The following is a 15,962-nucleotide window of genomic DNA, read 5'->3' on the forward strand; positions in this document are numbered from 1 at the left end:
TGCGGCCCCAAAGATTTTAGAGAGCAGCTAGTCTACCACCAGAAAAGGGGAGCTCCAGGGCTTTAATTTAAACTGAACCAAGCTCTGTAGGCCTCCATGGTAAGGGCACTCGAGGTAGGCCCAGCCATCAAGAAAGAAAAGAGGGGATGTCCTGTGGGAAGCCACAAAGGGTAGGAAGGCCTGGTTCTTGGCCAAAAGAACCCAGATTGGAAGCACCATTGAGTTGCTGTAAATCTCAGCACTTGGGAGTGCTCCTTCCTTTCCTCAGGCTCAGTAAGATCTCCTATTTTTGCACGGTAGGCAGGGTGCATGGTTCAGGCACATCCCAGAGCACTGGAAGGCAGGGAACAGGAATGGATTTGCAAACACAAAATGTTGTGTCTACATAAACAAAAGATGGCAGGGGAGCACATGTCAGTTCCAAAGCTCAAACAACTTCTAAATTTTCTGGATCAGGAGGCGGAGTTGACAAGTTCCACTCAGGTCAAGCAGCAAATGTTAATCCACCAATGCTAGAGGTGGGTATCTTCCGCGGGATTGATGTTACCGTTTGGGCGGAGCAAAGACCTGAGTCAGGGGGCAGACAAGCAAGGTCAGGGGAGAGGGGCGGGTCTCGATGTGGGGGCGGAGCCTTGGAACGGCTGGCTAGAGGGCTGGGGCGGGGTCAGAGGTGGGCTGAGGCCGGAGCAGGCGGCGGGGGCGGATCTGAAGGCGGGGTCTAGCCCCGTGAGGCTCGCGCCTGCGCAGGGGCGTCTCGGGTCGGGGCTGCGCGCGCGCGGTGCTTGGGCCCTGGAGGGCGGAGTCCAGGCGGGCGCCGGCCGAGGGGGGGGCGCGGTGGCCCTGGAGTCCAGCACTCCCTCAGGCAGCCGACGAGATGCTGGCAGCTGCGGGTCCCGCGGCAAGGCCGCCGGGGATATGATCGGCGGTTTCTCGCTTCGCCAGCGGTCCTTGGGCCCGTAGGTCGCTGGGCGAGCCGCAGCTGGGCCGCATCCGTGGAGACAGCACAACCTCCGCAGGGTAAGAGCCGGTGTCGGGGCGGGAGCCGGGGCTGAGTCGGGGCGGGGCGTGCGTCTGTGACTGCCCTGGGCAGGGGGCGCGGCCGGGGGCTCAGGCCCTGGAGCCTGGGTGAGGCAGTGGCCTTCTTTGGCCTCCTGCCCTCGGGTGACCCTCTCGAGTACCCCGCGAGCCGCCTGAGGTGACACGGGTGTGAAGCCAGGAGGCCGGATGCCCCCCACCCCCAGCCCCAAGGGCTGTGACAGGCGCGCCGGGGGCGTCAGCAGCTGGGGCTACCGCCTTTCTCAGGAGAAATCTGGGCAAGGCTGAGATGCCCAGTGATTTCAGAGTCAGGATGCTGTGAGGATTGATAGGCGAAAGTACCTGGGCGCCCAAAGGACTGCTTTTTCTTTTTTTCTTTTTTTAAATTACTGGGCCAAAACAAAAGACACACCGTAAAACACATCCTGAGATGAAACTTTGGTGGATAACACCGTTTCCACAGGTTCGGCTGCTTCTTTTTAGACATTTGCTGTTTTTATAGTACCTTATATATATTTTTTATGCACCTTTTTTCTGTGTCTGTGTATAATTAAAAGGAGGAATGACTCCTTTGAGGTAGTCTTTGATGACTAAACTTGAATGTGAATTTAAATAATTGCAAATTCATCTTTGTGGGCTACCCAGCCAATTAGGCTTGCTGTTCCAAGACTAGGCCTTAGCCGTGTGGAAATTACGGATGCAGGGACTCTCAGTGGTCCCAGCTTGACATGTGGATGTTTCCTCCCATTGGTGAGATAAATCGAGTTTTAGGCTCCTTAAAATAGCCATTTGAAAAGACATTCCTTTTCTCCTTATTTTTCTGAGCATTAAAATATAATGGCATTTTGCCATTAAAAAAAAAATCTAAACTAGTTCAAAGAGTTAAGTGGTGGCAGCTCATCTTTAACCAAAAGGAATTTAAAATGCTCTCCTCTTGTAAAAGATAGGCCTAAAACATGTCTTTCTGAAATCAATATATGGTAATCATTTAAACATTTCTGAATGTTTTGCCTGAAGTCAGTCTTCTTCTCAGATGTTATTACTGTTCAGCTCTCTTAATTCATTATAGCTGTTTAGTATTTTCTTAAATGATGGTTTTCTTTAGTGTTCCCAACAATATTGATTTCAAATAATCTTTAGGTTAAAAAATAAAAATCTTTTTTTTAATCTTTTAACTGTAATTCATACTGTTTTGCTTCTTTAATCTTTTAGCTGTAATTCACACTGTTTTACTTCAGTGCTGTATTAATGTGCCATAGTAAGAAACTGCTAGAAGCCATCCTAAGAGCGAACTCTCCATTTGACTCAATTCCTTTGTCTGTATAGAAGAGGGGGACTTTGATTCCATATTTGAAAGTCTGCCAGTGACCCTCCATAATCTGTATTTGATAAAAGTCCAAGCCCTTCACAATTTCTGGTACTTGTGTATGTTTCTAATTTCATCTTCTACCATTTTGCCTTTCCTCTCCATTCAAGGACTACTCAGAGGTCTCTGAAGATGACATTTTTCCTGTTTTACACTGTACCTTCTGTTGAGAATTCTTCTCTACTTAGTAAACAAGTTGCGCTTCAAGACCTAAGCAAAATATCAACTGAATCTTGTCCAGACATTTTATCCCGCTTCTCTTGACTGATCCAGTAGTACATTGTACATTATACAGTTAGCATTTGTCAATTGGTGGTTAATGATTTGTTTGTATTTCTGTGTCCACAAGACTTTTGGGCTTCTTAAGAGAAGGGACCTTTGCAACTCTGGCACATACTGTTGTGTGGCACACCTGCTTAAAAACTATTGAATACATTTTTGAGGAATGCTCTCATCTCGAATATAGCTGTAAGATAGGCAAAATGTGTTCACTACCTCTTTCAATATCAGAAAACTTAGAAAAGGTAAATGTACAAACAAGGTACTTTTAAATTCCAAGAATGAAGTCAAAATTTTTGTTGCTGGTTAAGAACAAAAAAGAAAGCAGTGCATTTCTGTTTTATGTAAGAATGAAGGGGAATGGCTGGTAAGGATCTTTGATCTTAGGAATTTGAGGTAAAGTAATTTGCCTAAGGTCATACAGGTAGAAAGGGACAGAGTTAGTCGGCACACAATCCATCCAGTTCTTTTGAGTATCTGTGTATTTTACCTTTGCCCCCACTTTCCTAATGCTAAGTCTTAATAATTGTGTTACAATCTGAGTGGGAGGTTTTGAGAGGCTTGGGCATGTATTGGTAAAGGAGGGCTATTAAATTAATAGAATATTGAACTTGAAAGAATAGATTATTTGGTTTAGCTTTTAGAATTTTACCCAGTAAACAACTAAAGCCCAAAAGATCAAATAACTTGCTTGATGTTAATAACCTGTATCCCAGAATTCCTGACTTCATGCTTGTGTTTTTCATTATTCCTTGGGAGAAAATTAGGACATTGCTAATTTTCAGAGGGAGAGCAGATTGGCTTGCACTTTCTCCCTCTTTGACTACTTAGCTGCCACTCCTTGGGGCTTAGAGCGCTTGAGTAGCTGAGAAACATGATAATTCATCTGGGGATATAGGGAAACCTAAGCTTCACCATTCCATTTGGTCAGATAGTTTTTAACATCAGTTCTTGGGGCCCTTTCTCCAAATACCCCATAACAAGTGGCTTCTGCTCACCATATGGAGATCCCACATACAGTTACATTTTGATGGTAAAATGAGATTTTAATATAACAAGGTTACAGCTGGCTAATAGCATGGCTAAAATTACATGTTTAGCTAGTTTTGTATGTGAGAGGAGCGTATCTGATTACTACTCTATGTGATAGGTTGTTTTGGGAAAAAAGTTGATGATTGTGGTTTCATGCCTCTGAAAAGTCAATTTTAAAATGTGCACTTACTGTGGTGGGCCTGATTAATTCCAACAGGCTGCTTATTTTACAAACAACTTAATAGTCAAATAAATAAGAAAAAATCAAAATAAGCTTTTACTTTATTCTCATTTATTTCTCACCATATATACATGATTTTATACTCTAATCAAAGCATAAATGCAACGTTTAATATTTGCTTTCATGGTTAATATTTTTTGCTATAGTTTTTGTACATTTAAATTATAGAATATTACGAGTTGAGGTGCTTTTTATTTATTTGTTTTTTTATTAGTTTCAGGTGCACAAGACAAAGTGATACTTAGACGTTTATCTTTTATATCCCTCACATTGTGTGAACCCCCCTACCCCCATCCACTATCCCTCTGACATCGCACACAGCCATTACATTTCCACTCTCTTTTCCTAATGCTGTACTCCACTTCTTGTAAGTACGCGCGCACACACACATGTAGTTGACATTCATTATTGTTCAGCTTCAGCTTTAGGTGTACAGTGCAGTGATCAGGCATCTACATCATCCCTGAGGTGGTCTCCCTAGTGAGACAAGTGTCCATCGGATACCCTACTAAATCTTTACAACATTATTGATTACATTGAGGTGCTTATTTTTAATAATTGGACATCTAAGTTGCTTCCCATTTTGCAAGTAATGCAGTTGATATGTCTCTGTCGTTCGTTTTGCTTCTTTCCTTTAGGCTAAAGTTTCAGGAGGGGGATTACTAGGTTAAACAATATGAAGGTTTTTGTAACTTTTGAAAAATATTGCCAGATTTATTTCTGAAAGGTTGTATTGATTTATACTGCCTCCTGCAGTTTGGTTGACCAGTTTTATCACAGTTTTATAGGCTTGTTTTTAAAAGTTTGTTTTAAAAAAATGGGTGTAAGGGTATCTGCTGTCTAACATCTCTATCCATAATAGAAAAGCAAATGCAGTATTTTCCTAGTCTTATTTTCTCTTTTGTATGAATTGTTTGTCCTTTGCATATAAATTCACTGGAATCTTCTTACTAATTTTCATTAGCGCCTAACATCATAAATATGTTAATCTCCTAAAATATGCTTCTGATCTTTTTTTGGTGTTTTTATTGTTGTAATTTTGCAGTTTTTAAAATTATTAAAATCACCAGCTTTTAAACAAAATTTTGTGATTTCATCTTTTGATTGTGAGGTCTGAATGAATGAATGTCCACATAGGATGCACACTTTATTTTTCTTAAGCTTCTAGAATTTGTGGTTATATATATATATATATATATATATATATATATATATATATTTCTTTAGCAAATTATATATGCAGTTGAGATTGAATTTAATTTATGTGGATTTTATGCTATAGAGAATCACATTCTTATAAATATCTAAGTGAGTTTCCATTGGTAAGCAGCTAGGAAACAAAAGAAAACCTAGTTATTTTTTAAATAAATGGGTACTTGTTTTTTTAATAAATTATAGTAAATTTGGACAAACCAAAATTTTCATAAAAGCAGTATTTTGGTTAATTGATTTTTTTTGGGGTTCAGGATTAACCAGAAAGCCATTTCTGATTTAACTCTTACTGTTAATCATTCTAAAATACATGAAAGTAAGGCCTTGATTATCGGCTTCCTTTGGAGAGTGAGATATTCTAGATATATAAGACATCCCAGGCTAATAGTATCGATTGAGTGCTGGGTACTGTGTTGGTATTTGGCATGGAGTTTCTTACTTAATCCTCCTAACAACCCTTGGAGAGGTAGGTTCTTTTCGTATCCTCATTTTGCAAATAGGAAAGCTTAGAGAGGTAAAGTGATCCGCTAGAGGTAACACAGCTAGTAAGCAGTGGAACCAGAACTTAGTCTGCCTACTTTTAAAAGCTCTATTTGAAAAGTGTATTATATTATTTTTTTTGTGCTAAGAATTTGACCTTTTATCTCTTAGGCATTGTAATAATATTAGATGTTTCAAAGCAAGGGGTTGATATGGTATGTTATATCTTTTAGAGAGATGGCTGATGCAGCAATGTGGAAATATATTGATTTGTGTTCCTGGTAGGAAGTGGTTGAAATAGGTCATATGAGAAACAAAGCCTGAACCACAAGGTGGATTTGGAGATGAGGGGATATTATGGAAAGATACAGGACCTGGTAACTGACTTAGAAGAGAGTGGGAAGCTGGAGTGTTGATTTGGAAGATGTGGAATAAGGTAATGACAGATGAAGATGCGCTGACAGCACTTTGTTCTATTTCTTTCATAGCATTGATTGTGATGTATTGTACCTAATTTGGTTACACATCTGCCTCCCCCACTGGATTATGTGCTTGTCAAGGATGGGACTGAGTAGAAGGCATGAGCTAATACAAGATGAGCTAATACAGGAAGAGGGCAAGAGACTGAACGGCCTCTGGGAAACACCAAACACCGGATCACTGAAATCTAAGAGTGGATGGAGGAAGAGGAGCTCTAGAAAGTGATAGCTGTCAGGGAGGTGGGGGGAGAGCCATCAGTTCAGATCAGGGGAGGAATGTTAAGGAGAGGGAAGCTTTAGCACAGAAGTAAACACAGCATGCCACACCTCCAGGTACAACTGGTTATGATTGGTGTGCCCTAATGTGATAGGCTGATGGCCAGAGGTTGTATAGAGCTAAATTGTCTTTCCTTTGTTCCAGACACCCCCTCCCCCATACCTTTCTCAGTGTATCCTGTCACCTCCTGCCTTTTCTAGCTTCTAACATCTGCTTGCTGTGGGTACTGATGCTGGGGCTTGACTCAACCTAATAAGAGCAACCAATCAGAACCCTCCTTTCTTTTTAAGTGAATTGACCAATCAGAGTATGTTAGGTGTAATCTCTGAGTTTTCAGCTCTTCTCTGTTGAGTTGAGTTACTTCACTGACTTTCAAAACTTCTAATTGGTTATTTTGAGATGTGGAGCCATTAGGAACCCAGAAGATTCTGAAAGGCTGGATCCATGAAAAGTTGAAGATTTTCACCTGTTTGTTTTTCCATATTGATCAGTCGGTTAGTTTGAATGTAGTTGGATTATCTTTGAGGTTTGTTGATTTTTAACAATGCCCCAACACCATTATTCCAAATAATTAAGAATTTCTGTTGTTCTATTATCTGAGGTGTGGGGGCTTTTTAAAAATTTCCTTGGTTGGTTCTTAACTTCATATGTCTGTTTTTCAAAGAGTCACTTAGAAAAGGAATTTGTGCTTGATTTCTTCTGCTTCCATTTGCTTCCGAGCATTCTCACCCTTCACTCTGCCGTCTCCTTCCCAGTTTTTTTCTGGTTTTTGTACTTAGTAAGTACAATGGGAAGGAAAAAAGAACGGGAAACAAACGAACAAACAAGCAAACATGGGTAATTACTCCTCTCCTCCCTTCCTTTCATATCTGTCGCTGTGGCCTCCTGCCCCATAGCTTCAGTTCCATGTATGGGAATGGGAGATGCAAGACAGCTCTTTTGCTGGACATTTCAGGGTTTTCGTCCTTCTGCGATCTCTGTCTTGGTGTCTGGTGTTGAAAAGTCCAGGTGACATCTTATATCTTAGTTGGTGCTTTCTAGTTCCTGGCAGTCTACCTCTCTGTAAAATGCAAAAAACAATCCAGGTCCCGTTTCTTGAAATTCATTCTCTTTTTCTCTTTCTCCCTCTGACACACCCCTACCCCCATCCCAAGATATCACAGTCTTTGATGCCTGAGCCTTTAGTGAATACACTAGGGACAACAAAGATAGGCGGACACCAGAAGGTACTTGATTTGCTGTTGTCGTCATCTTATTAATGCTATTTGGTTGCAGCCTGAGTGCTTTGGGGAAATTGGAGAGCTTTCTCTGACCATTAGGTCTTGGCAGCCAGTGTTAGGGTTGGGAGTTACAATTTTCTCTGAAGATCATAACTTAGAAAAGCAGGAACTTTCCATAACAGCTATTTTGATGTGTAGAATGGGTCTGGTGATATTTGGGTGTGAGTTGGTAGGCCAGTGTACAGGAAACATATCCAGGTAGTATTTCTTTACACGGAGTGGCGAGGCAGGGATGGCCATTGGTTTTCTTATTCTTCCTTTTATTTTTATTCTTAAAATTTTTCTCAAGTTTATTTTCTTCATTTTGGGATAGTCTGGGCTTGTCAACCTTCATTTTATTGGCATCAGCGATTATTGTAAACTTTGCCATTGCTGTGGCCTTTCTTGCAGTCACTGTTTTTCCAGGACTTAGGTTACTCGCTGTAAATTTCCTCAACCCAGGCCTGGGGCCAGATACTAATTCTGAATTTTCCTTATTCTTGTCATACATCCTTTCAAGAAATACACGTTGAGCACTTGTTATGTGCAGTGAAGAAAACATTTTCTATCCTAATGACAACATATAGGAAATAAACAAGTATATATGTAATGTGTCAGCTATTCCAGTGCCGTGGAGAAAACCAAAGCAGAATAAGGTTGGAAAGAGCATGTGAGAGAGGGGCGCTGCTGTTTTAGAGAAGGCTGTAGTGATGGATGGTATTGGAGGAGATATGGCACAGGCATTTGAGGAAGATGAAAGTAGCGTGCAAACGTCTTGTGGCTGCAGCGAGCCTATTCTGTTTGAGGAGTGGCAGGCGGCTCTGTGGAGGCAGTGAGGGGAATGACGGGTGGAAGATGAGTGGAGGGGGATGGGAGAAGGAGGCCTGAAAGGTCATACGTGGCTTTGTAGGCCAGTAGGACTTTGGCTTGTACCCTGCAAGTGGGAAGCCATTTAAGGGTTTTGGGTGGTTTTAAATAGACCTCTCAACTGCTATTTAGAGAATGTCGGAGGCAGGACATAATGCGATCCTTCAGCAGGCTCCAGCAATAACCCTGGGTGGGAAATGATGGTGATTTTAGGCAGGGTTTAGGAGAAGTACTCAAATTCTGTATACATTTTGAAGGCAGAGCCAGCAGAATTTGATGGTGGATTTTGGCCTGAAGCTGTGGGTTTTGGCCTGAACAACTGGAAGAATGGAGGTGCCATTTACTGAGATGGGGAAGCTGCAGGATAAGCAGGTTTTTAGAAGGAAGTAATGAGTTCAGTTTGGGACATGTTAAATTAGCAATCCAAGTAGAGATACTGTCTAGACAGCTGGGTATACATGAGTCTACAGTTCAGGGCAGAGGTCTGGGCTGGAGATATACGTTTCCAGTCATTGGCATAGAGATACGAGAACTGATTAAGGTAATCCAGGGGGTGAGTGTGGCTGGAGAAGACCAGAGACTTTGCCTTGGAATTCTGTAATGTTTAGGGAGAGAGAGGGAGAGAGAGAGAAGTTAGAGCTAGAGCTAGCAAAGGAGACTAGGAAGCATCCCAATGAAGAAGGAAGAGAATTAGGAGTGAAGGGTACCCCTGAAGCCAAGTGAAGGGTTTGAAGAAGGAAGGAGTGAATGAACAGCGGTGTCAGACGCTGTTAGGTGAAGGACTAAGATGTGGCGTAGGGTTAGTGATATGAAAACCATTGCTAATCTTAACACGTGGTGGAGATGAAACGTGATTGGGTGGGTTTAAGAGAGTTGGAGGAGAGGAATTGGAGAGAGCGGGTTCTCTCAGGGACTCAAGGAGTTTGCTACAAATTGAAGTTGAGAAAAACAGGGTGATAGCTGGAGGGGATGTGGAGTCAAGGAATTTTTATTTATTTTTAAGATGGATTTTTTTTTAGTATATTTCTATAAATAGAAGTATTTATAGCTGATGGAATGATCCCACAGAGAAAAAAAAAGTTACAGTAACCATTTCTTTGAAAACTAAATGAAATTAACTTTATCCTAATCTGTGTACCCAAGGTTTGTCAGTATCATACCTATGTCCTGTGTATTAACCTATTTCTTTCAAATGAAGACAGTGGCTAGGGGGAGAAGTGTTAAAAAAATATCCACTCCCCCCAGTTTGGTGCATTTTCATCAGTTCAAAACTAGTTTTTCTATGTGGTTAACACTTTTTTTAATGAGTTATTAGGAAATGAGTTAAATGATCTTTTTTTTTTTCCCCAACCTATTTTTCTCTGGTAACTTTTACCTGTTTATTATTCTCAGCAGTTTTGCACATGCTTGCCTTGTGGTAGCTTATAAATTTTTCTTTGCTAATCTCTGTCTGATCTGATAGCTTTACTATAAGTAAGTACTTTTTAAAAAATAAAATTAAAAATGCTTTTAAATTAAAGTATAAATGAAGTACTATTAAGGGGAAAATTTGATGGCCACTCTTTTTTCTTTTTTTCTAATGTACCTGACCACACTTTTACTGTAATTGCTTCTGATTATTGAGTTGATACCTGAGATGAGTTCAGAAACTTACGCTGAAAGCCCATTTTACAGTTACAGCACTTTACGTGCCTCTTTTAGTGGTGCATTTATGTTTGAGTAAGTAGTTATCAATATTTAGAGCTGGAGCATCATTGCAGTCGATTCTTAATCTTCCTCGTTGGTCTTCCTCCAGATTTTCTTCCCTGGGCCCCTCCTCCATGCTCCTAATTTTGGATTTCTGAAGCACAGATATGATCAGGTCCTCTTATTGCTTAAAAATCTTCTGTGTCTCCTCGTTGTCTACGCAAGTTAGTTCACCCTCTTTTTTGCTTCTTGCCCTCTGCTTTAGGGGCTCTGGAATGCTCCCTAGGAGGTTCTAATGTACATCTGACGTTTCTGACCACAGGACCACAAGATAATGGTCAAATTCTTTATCAGTGTACGGAAAGTCCCCCATACCCCGTGGCCCTCACCTTCTGTCATGGTTCCACGAAGATGAGAAACTCCTTGACATCTGTGTTTTGCACATACTGTTCCCCTTTTCCAGAATACCATTCAACTTCTTAGCTATCTTGTTAAATCACTTCATCTTTTTAAAAGCTCAGTATAGATGTCTCCTTTTCCAGGAAAGCTTTTAGGCATATTTTTATCATGATTCCTCTACCTATCCTTCATTATAGTCTCTGTACCCCGTTACCTGTGTTCCTATAACATGTCGCAGTTATTTCTTTGTATATTTTGTATTTTACTCTGTTTGCTTTCATATGTAGTCCCCCTTGCCCCAACACAAAGTTATAGTCACTCAGTAAATTTTTGTTGAGTTAATTATTTGAGTCAAGCAAATAATTTCTCAAGATTGACTTAGTTTTGATTGACCCTTTTGGTTGGGCTTTTACATCAATTTAATTTGTACAAAATACACAAATGAGCAATTCAGATAGCATGCTTAAAGATAGTCATACCCCAAAGTGTCTTAGGAAATTAATATTTTATTAAATATTTGTTTTTATCAGCAAATAATGAGATCTGTTGATGATTTCTCAAATGTCTAAATATCTGAGTTTTTCTTTCTCTGTGGTTTCATTTTTTTCTCTTTGGTATTTCTATTTGGATATTGGCCTTAGATACTTTCTGTCTTAAACTCATTCCCTAAACTTAATCATGACTTCTCCAGTAGTGTTTTCTATATCACTCTTGTAAGTTACTTAGGTTTCTCTGCAATATCTTTGTCTCACTTCTATATCTTATCATTACTGAGTTCTATTATAATTCAACAAACAACTTTTTGGCCACTTCCCGTGTTCTTAATTTGTTAGCAGTAGTGATGAAAGGCTGAATGAGAGAGGTTCCCAAAATTATTACGATACAGTGGTGAGTGGAATAATATAGTAATAGTGGAATATCTAGGACACCCTCTCTTTCGTGTCTCCCTTAATTCTTACTTTGGCTATTGCCAACCTCTTTTAGGCCCTTGTTACTGTGTTTAGATAATTTTAAGACTGCTTACTAGCTTGCCCTGTCAACTCTCTTGTCATTCCAGTTCATCATCCACACTGTCACCAGAGTAGTTCTCTTAAAAAGAAAAAAAGCTGTCTGTCTTTGTTCTTCCTGCTCACAGAATAAAGTCCAAAACAGAATAAAACCTTCAATGCATAGCCTTTGGCCTAGACCTCCTTTCTTGTCTTTTGCTTTGTGAACCTTCCATTCCAGCAAAACTCTTCTACATTCTATTCTAAACACACTTCACACTTTTCCTGTTCTAAACACACTTTCACATTTTTTCTTTTTTGCCTTGTTTGTTTGAGGCGTTCCCTCTCCCAACAGTGTTTTGTTTTTTTTCCTTGCTTCCTGTACTTACTGAAATTGTATCTGTCTTTGGACATAGTTGCTAATTGGTAAATCCATTCTGAATCTTTTATATGATCAGGTCCATGTTCTTAACCACCCTCTCTTCCTTTGTCTTCTTGGCATCACTCTTTCCTGTTTCTCTTTCTTACCTATTCTTTCTCAGCTGTCTTTACTGACTCTAGTTCCTTAATGTTCATGTTTCCTGAGGTTTCAGGCTGGCCGCTTTTTTCTTCATTCTGCCACGCTTTTTTGAACACATGTTGTTTTTCATTATCTCCTTCCTGGGGTTCATTACCTCAGCCCATTTTTCTCTTGAGCACTCCAGTCCTTAGTTTTGCTACTTAGGATGCCCATCTGATAGTCTAGTAGAAAACCTGAAACTTAGAACATCAAAAATTAAGTGCATGGTCTTCTCCAGACCCATGCATTCACCTCGTTTTCCTATCTTGATTAATGATGCTGCCAGTCACTCAGTTACCCAAATTATAAACCCCAAATCATCTTGACTTCTGTTTTCCTGTCCCTCATTTTCCATTAGCTGTAGAGTCCTGATGATGGAGCTGTTTCCTTTCCATTCCCTTTACTGTTTCCCTCAGCCAGTCTCCAATATCTGAGCAGACTTGTAAAAAGCCCTTTTAAAGTCTTTTGCCTGGTCCTGGGTATTCTGTGGGAAATGCATGTTGGTTGTGTTCTGTAGGAATGCCAAAGGCAAAATAGTATTGGGTCCATCACCCTAGAATAGTGCTTGAACCATGGACTAATCCTTGTGTATCTATTAAAGGTCAATTTCCTAAATATTTTTATTAATAACATTGTTAGGAAATGATTTATATTTTTTTACCCCAAAATTACCTAATGATTAAGAATATGATTTATAAGGATTAGAGGGGAAAATCAAGAAAAGATATAAGGAAACAAAAGTCTGCTTGTGATAAGTGCCAGAAATGATCTTAGAAGACATTTTCTTAATGAGCTAGAAAAGGGATTCCAAGTTTGAAAGTGCCTCTTGGTGTTTCTGTCCAAGTGCCGGCTGAGGGCAGTTACCTGCAGGAAGATCTTGAGGCTGAATAGACAAAAACGAGCGCCTTAGTGTGGGGAACTGCAAGCTAATATATTTGAGCAGTGCTTTGAAGAGATGTTGTTTAACTGTCAGTTAATACCCAGGAGAGACTCCTCATACCATTATTTCATGTTCCTGGAAGATGCCGGCCTAATGTGCTGTTGCTGCATTTGTGGTAACATAATCGTTGTACCTCTACATCATCTAATATGTTTCATAAGCACAAGTCCTTTAGTATGGAATCATTCTTTTCTGAATGTAGATATAGTTACAGAAGTGCTCTTAGTTTCTTGAATGTTTTCTTGGTTTGCAAACAGCTTTTAGATGAAATTTGTCTTGCTTGTAATATTTGTAAGTCTAAATCTGCAGAAGAAAGCAGTTTAAAACTTGAGTCCCTTATATTCTAAATTATTTACCATGCATTTCAAAATAAATGAATTTTATTTATTGTGAATATTTTGCAAAAGTATTAAGAGTATTTATATTACCTTTTTCTGTTGCTATATTGTTCATCTTTGTTTACTTTCTGACGAATTCAGGGTTTGTGAGGCTGGCACCAGATTCTCACTTGGAAGTTACCTTGGAAGGGCTGTTTGGACATTGCATATTTTGGAGTTGAGAGTGGGGTGTATCATTTTGGCTTATATTGTTCTGCCTACAAGCTCCTCTGTGGAAGAGGCGAGAAAGAAAGGAAAAAGGCTTCAGAGAGAGTTCCCAAGGTGGACCAAGGTGGGTGAGTGCCATTTTGAGTGCAGGGAGTAGGGTGTAGTCCGGTAAGGAGTCCTGAAAGGTTATAGTGTAGTCACGTGCCTTGGGTGGTTTGGTGTGAATGGAAGGCAGGGTTTGTTGGGTAGTGGTGGGAGAGAGCATCTGCAGAGCCAGATTTTGAAGGCCTTTGTGCTACACTCTTAGCTGCACTCGCTTACTGTCTGTGTGTGTATGAACTGATTGTGATTTCTCCGTTTCAACATCTGTAAAAGAAGAATAATAAAAATAGCTACATTGTAGGAGCATGGTAAGATTTCAATGAGGTAACATAGTACCTGGCACACAAGTGCTCAGTAGATGTTAGCTGCTGCTGTTAGTGCTATTTTGTGGCATTTGTCCTTTGGAGAGTCACTGAAGGATTTTAAGTTAAAGAGCCAGATTTACAATTTTGAATATTAGCTCTGGGAAAGGTATAAAGGGTGGATTGAAGGGGAAGAAGTTGAAGGTAGGGAATTAAGGACACTTTTGCTGGAATCCTGGCTAGAGATGGTAAGATTCTAGATTAAGAAAGTGTTGGAGAAGACAGGATGGATTTGAGAATTACTACAAATCAACATGCACACTGTATTCTAGGAGTTGGGGAGATCTGAAGGGAAGTCGGAGAACAGACAGCAAGGATGTAGACTCAGCTAAGTAGGAAACATTCTCCTATTCCTAAGAGGAGAGGGCTGAAGAGCGTGGTGAGAGGCACGTGCTCATTATTGCCAGGCGTCTAATGGCTGAGTTGGGCTGCCTGCCATTCCCCAGATGTGGCCAGCAGCACTAACTTGATGCAGCACAGAGACGGTGCCAAGTATAAGGAAGCTCTCCTGAGTGCAGGAGAGACACACTCATAACCCACAAGTCGCCTTGTAGCAGTACCAGGCATGAAGCAGAAGAAGGGCTAGTTGCTAAGGGCAGGAAGGATAAACTGACAGTGTTGCATCATATTTGGATTTGAATCTCTGGCTTCGGCCCCTTCTAAGTGCTGAAAGAGGATCAGGTCCTACTAGGGATGCACCTGAATTTTGTTACTTTGACAAGCTCAGAAGTATCCTTTAAGCATTTGGTATTTTAACACTTGATAGTATTACCATATAATCATTTTGGGCAAAGATGCATTTCTACTTTATAGTTTTGTTTTTGGAGCACTTTATATATATTCTCTTTGACAAGTTTAATTGTAACACTGGAAAAACTGCCTCTCACAGTAAAGTGATTAGTTTTTAATTGGTATACTAAGTTGAATATTCTTACCTTACATAATTTTGCTTAAAGATTCTTTGAAAATAGAGAACAAAGTTCTGTTTAGAATACAGTGTTTCCCCCCAAATAAGACCTAGCTAGACAATCAGCTCTACTGCGTCTTTTGGAGCAAAAATTAGTATAAGACCCGGTATTATATTATATTATATTATATTATATTATATTATACCTGGTCCCAGGTCTTATATTAATTTTTGCTCCAAAAGATGCAGTAGAGCTGATTGTCTGGTTAGGTCTTATTTTCGGGGAAACGCGGTACTACAATGTGTATTTTCTTACCAGTGAAGTGTTCTTGCATTGTATGGACCAGTTGCTGGTATAGGTTAAGTATAAATGCACTTTGATTTTAAGATGTGGTTGGTACTCAGGCCTCAGCCTAAGATTCCTTTTTATTCTTTGTCAATTATATTTTATAAAATTAAAATTACTTGTATTATTGAGGTAAACACAGTTTTGGAATTTTGCATGTCATTGGCATTTTCACTTTATCAGCAGCCCCTACATATTATGTCTTCTTTGCTATGGAATTAGAGTAAGAGCTTGTACTGCTTTGTTCAAGGTAAAAACCAAAAACTAAAATCAAAAACTAAAAACAAACAAAGTTTTAGTAGAACTGCAGTCATAGCATACTTAGCTTTTTCACTAACTCTTTGTTCTTTACCCAGTAGCTTTCACTCTCTTTTCTCCGTATTCTGATAGTTTTTAGGAATTTCAGAACTCCGAAGAGGGGGTGGTCCTTGTTCTCCAGGAGCTCCCAGGTGTGGGAGCACATAGGAGCTGCGCTTAATTCAGGCAGATGTCACAAGAGCTCGCTAATTCTACAGTGAGATTTATTGTAAAATATTGCATGAGAAGAGAAAATACCAAACCAAAGAGCTGTCTGTCATCTGGCAGCCTGCTATAGATCAGGCC

At 40.1% G+C, this 15,962-nt stretch overlaps 1 protein-coding gene across 1 annotated transcript in view; it reads left to right on the forward strand.

Annotated features, from left to right (window-relative positions):
- The first annotated feature begins 754 nt into the window (after window positions 1-754).
- CCSER2 (coiled-coil serine rich protein 2) overlaps window positions 755-15,962 on the forward strand; it is a 164,532-nt gene continuing 149,324 nt past the window's right edge. The window contains exon 1 of the mRNA XM_033131432.1: window positions 755-1,017. The gene's annotated coding sequence lies outside the window, so the exon portion shown is untranslated. The remainder of the gene's footprint in view (window positions 1,018-15,962) is intronic.

This window comes from Rhinolophus ferrumequinum, chromosome 16, assembly GCF_004115265.2.
Source record: "Rhinolophus ferrumequinum isolate MPI-CBG mRhiFer1 chromosome 16, mRhiFer1_v1.p, whole genome shotgun sequence".
Lineage (NCBI taxonomy): Eukaryota > Metazoa > Chordata > Mammalia > Chiroptera > Rhinolophidae > Rhinolophus > Rhinolophus ferrumequinum.